This window comes from Poecilia latipinna, unplaced genomic scaffold, assembly GCF_001443285.1.
Source record: "Poecilia latipinna isolate Pla-1442-1.1 unplaced genomic scaffold, P_latipinna-1.0 Scaffold2383, whole genome shotgun sequence".
Lineage (NCBI taxonomy): Eukaryota > Metazoa > Chordata > Actinopteri > Cyprinodontiformes > Poeciliidae > Poecilia > Poecilia latipinna.
In genome coordinates, this window is record NW_015114999.1 from 1 (window position 1) to 4,808 (window position 4,808).

General features: G+C 35.8%; 1 long non-coding RNA gene across 1 annotated transcript; it reads left to right on the forward strand.

The window, feature by feature from the left end:
• The first annotated feature begins 1,966 nt into the window (after positions 1-1,966).
• LOC106937583 (uncharacterized) lies at positions 1,967-2,925 on the forward strand. The gene is made up of 2 exons (XR_001422423.1): positions 1,967-2,071; positions 2,217-2,925. It is a non-coding gene; the product is annotated as an uncharacterized LOC106937583 (long non-coding RNA).
• Positions 2,926-4,808: the final 1,883 nt, after the last annotated feature.

The following is a 4,808-nucleotide window of genomic DNA, read 5'->3' on the forward strand; positions in this document are numbered from 1 at the left end:
TTTGTTTTTGTAGAAAGTTTATGAATGTAAATGTTGGGGTTTCATTTCAGAACCGTTAATTCTTCAACATGTCCAAAGTTTTCTCAGTGTTTCAACTCAAATCTTCTCATGGGTTTAATTTCTGATCACATGATTTTTCTGTAGTTTTTATCAATAAACAGAAACTGAACTTTTATTAAAACCTGCTTGTTTTTCCACCAGCTGTGTCTCCATCTTGTTCTCCCTGAATGAATCTCTCTCTGTTTGCTTGTTTCCTCTTAATGTCTCATCATGACTCCATCGTCTCCTCATTGGTTTCTGGATCCTGTGGTCAGGAAGCAGCAGCTGCTGCTCTCAGCCTCCTGAAACATCCTGAAGCTCAGCTGCTGATCTCTGATCAGCTCAGCATCCTGAAGCCTTCAGATCAGGAGTTTCTCTGCTGGTCCTGATGCTGCAGACGCTCTCAGACCAGCAGAGGCTGAACCTCACAGTCCTTCAGACCCAGAGGTCGGCATGGAAACCAGCTGATAAAGCTAAACACAGAAACATCGCTCTGCTTTTACAGGCTGATAAAGTCAGAGAGGGAGGAGAAAAACTGAGAAGGAAAACTTTAAGGAAGGAGACAAAATACTTGGTAGATCTGGATTTACTAAATGTTTAAATGTTTTTAAAAATTATGTAACCAAGTTGCAGTTTGAGGAACTTTGCTCTCATGTTGGATGAAACATTTTCTCTTTCTGTAATTTACTCTCATGTTACAATTCATATAAATCAGCAAAAAACTGTTTGGGTGAAAAAAGAAAAAGCTTTGAATGTGTCCAGAATCTTCATTATATTCATATTTTTCCAAACAAACAAACCACAGTTTAGATTTCTGACCTTCATCGTAAATTCAAAGAAACATTTCCAAGTTGAAAATATTTCCTTCATGTTTCTCTGTAACTTTAATGTCTGTAAATCAATAAACTGATTGTAAACATCTGTCTGTGTGAACTTGTGGAGTTTTAAAGGTAAATTTCTACAAACACTCTGTAAAAATCTCAGAGCTTCTGGAGAATATTTTAGTTTCTAATGTAGGTTAAGAGACTAAGAAGTAAAGATATATTTAAATATTTGCTGATATTTTTATCACATAGGAGAAAATGACAAATATTAATAAATGAGTAAATAGTGTTTTAATCTTGAAACACAGGTGGTCACGATATGAGCTGATAGTCTGTTGGATTATAAAGACTCTGATATTATTATAAAGTTTGTGTGTTGATGCATAAGAAACAAACAGCAGAATTAATCATTTTAATTAACAGAAGTTTTATAAAGCAGCACAAATTCCATAAAAAAACTGATCAGCTGATCGATCATCAGATATTTAATATTTCTGGTGGTTTTGAAGCAGCAGCTCCTCTTCATCACTTTCTATAAACTCATTTAGCCTTAATTTGGGTTTTACTTTTTGTTTTTTCAAACATGTTGTTATATAAACAACAAAACAAACCAATTTATTGTAAATTAAATAAACTTAACAGTGAATCTTAATGATGGACAAAGAATAAAACAGAACAAATGAATCTGAACTGATCCAGTCAGTCCGTCACTCAGACCTTCAGCTCTATGAGCGCTCAGTACCTAACTCCACCACCAGGTGGCGCTCCAGTATAACCCTGATGGTAGAACTGGTCTGAGGTCAGATCCAGCAGCTGGATTGGTTCTGCTGAGTCCAAACAGCTGCAGCTCATGTTGATGTTAAAAGGTTCTGCAGTGAATCAGGTTCTGACAACATGAGGGAAGAAATCTGGATTTATTTCAGCAGAACCATCAGAACCAGAACCAGTGGAGCAGAACCAGAGCTTCACTGGCTCATCAGCTGCTGCAGCTGAAAGCAGATCAGGGTTCTGGTTCCAGGTTCTGGTTTCTGGTTCTGATTGAGTCCAGAACGTGTGTTTCCAGCGGCCAGCCGGTCAGAACCAGAACATCTCTATGNGAATCAGACTCCATGTGTCCAGACTGAGGACTGAAGACTCTGGTCTGTATCTGTGTGACGTGAAAACTGAAGATGGATTCAACTCTGGAAGATGTCGACTCAACGTTACTGGTGAGAAGAAATGATAATAAAACATTTTTGTTTAATAGTTAAATTCTTAAGATCTGTTTAATGAACCAACATCTTCATCTTCTATTAATCCTCCTGGATCTCAGTTTTCATCAAATATTAATAAATATTTCTGATTTCTCTCCAGCAGCTGCTGATCAGATCCAAACTCAGAGACCAACTTTGACTCCAGAACCAGAGACGATGAAGGAGCATCATCTTCATCATTCTGGGATCAATAGCAGCTCTAATTAAAAGTTGATTTTGTGTTTCAGGAAGAGAAGAGAGGGAAACAAATATAACCTTTCAACAAATGTAGTTTGAAAATATAATGCAGATAAAAGTTTTGTTCATTTGAGTTTAGTTGATTATTGATTTTGTCGCCACAGAAACATCAGGTTAGATTTAATTAAACTATTGAATAAAATGTTAGATTGTAATGAATTAATATATTCTAATAATGATGATCAGTTTATTGTTATTGTTTCAGTTTCCTGCTTTAAATCATTTCTAAATGTTTTCTGACTTGGACGTATTGATCAGTTATTGATGGATCAGCTGATTGTTACTGATAAAGTGATTTATTATTTTCACAGGTATATTTTAATAAATATTTTTATAAATATGTTATGAAGAAAAAACACAATGAAGACTTTGAGTGTTATAAAGGTCAATATTTCATTGCTTTCAAGTGATGATTTTTATACTTATAATACATTTTAAAGATGAACATGAAACATTAAAGGTGTTTTTTAATGTAGATTTTCACCACCATTGTTTGTTTTTGTAGAAAGTTTATGAATGTAAATGTTGGGGTTTCATTTCAGAACCGTTAATTCTTCAACATGTCCAAAGTTTTCTCAGTGTTTCAACTCAAATCTTCTTATGAGTTTATTTCTAATCACATGATTTTTCTGTTTTATCAATGAACAGAAACTGAACTTTTCTTAAACTTTAATTAAAACCTGTTTGTTTTTCCACCAGCTGTGTCTCCATCTTGTTCTCCCTGAATGAATCTCTCTCTGTTTGCTTGTTTCCTCTTTAATGTCTCATCATGACTCCATCGTCTCCTCATTGGTTTCTGGATCCTGTGGTCAGGAAGCAGCAGCTGCTGCTCTCAGCCTCCTGAAACATCCTGAAGCTCAGCTGCTGATCTCTGATCAGCTCAGCATCCTGAAGCCTTCAGATCAGGAGTTTCTCTGCTGGTCCTGATGCTGCAGACGCTCTCAGACCAGCAGAGGCTGAACCTCACAGTCCTTCAGACCCAGAGGTCGGCATGGAAACCAGCTGATAAAGCTAAACACAGAAACATCGCTCTGCTTTTACAGGCTGATAAAGTCAGAGAGGGAGGAGAAAAACTGGAAGGAAAACTTTAAGGAAGGAGACAAAATACTTGGTAGATCTGGATTTACTAAATGTTTAAATGTTTTAAAAATGCATGTAACCAAGTTGCAGTTTGAGGAACTTTGCTCTCATGTTGGATGAAACATTTTCTCTTTCTGTAATTTACTCTCATGTTACAATTCATATAAATCAGCAAAAAAATGTTTGTGTGAAAAAACAAAGTTTTGAATATGTCAAAATTCTTTATTATATTCATATTTTTCCAAACACACAAACCACAGTTTAGATTTCTGACCTTTATGATGAATTCAAAGAAACATTTCCAAGTTGAAAATATTTCCTTCATGTTTTTCTGTAACTTTAATGTCTGTAGATCAATAAACTGATTGTAAACATCTGTCTGTGTGAACTTGTGGAGTTTTAAAGGTAAATTTCTACAAACACTCTGTAAAAATCTCAGAGCTTCTGGAGAATATTTTAGTTTCTAATGTAGGTTAAGAGACTAAGAAGTAAAGATATATTTAAATATTTGCTGATATTTTTATCACATAGGAGAAAATGACAAATATTAATAAATGAGTAAATAGTGTTTTAATCTTGAAACACAGGTGGTCACGATATGAGCTGATAGTCTGTTGGATTATAAAGACTCTGATATTATTATAAAGTTTGTGTGTTGATGCATAAGAAACAAACAGCAGAATTAATCATTTTAATTAACAGAAGTTTTATAAAGCAGCACAAATTCCATAAAAAAACTGATCAGCTGATCGATCATCAGATATTTAATATTTCTGGTGGTTTTGAAGCAGCAGCTCCTCTTCATCACTTTCTATAAACTCATTTAGCCTTAATTTGGGTTTTACTTTTTGTTTTTTCAAACATGTTGTTATATAAACAACAAAACAAACCAATTTATTGTAAATTAAATAAACTTAACAGTGAATCTTAATGATGGACAAAGAATAAAACAGAACAAATGAATCTGAACTGATCCAGTCAGTCCGTCACTCAGACCTTCAGCTCTATGAGCGCTCAGTACCTAACTCCACCACCAGGTGGCGCTCCAGTATAACCCTGATGGTAGAACTGGTCTGAGGTCAGATCCAGCAGCTGGATTGGTTCTGCTGAGTCCAAACAGCTGCAGCTCATGTTGATGTTAAAAGGTTCTGCAGTGAATCAGGTTCTGACAACATGAGGGAAGAAATCTGGATTTATTTCAGCAGAACCATCAGAACCAGAACCAGTGGAGCAGAACCAGAGCTTCACTGGCTCATCAGCTGCTGCAGCTGAAAGCAGATCAGGGTTCTGGTTCCAGGTTCTGGTTTCTGGTTCTGATTGAGTCCAGAACGTGTGTTTCCAGCGGCCAGCCGGTCAGAACCAGAACATCTCTATG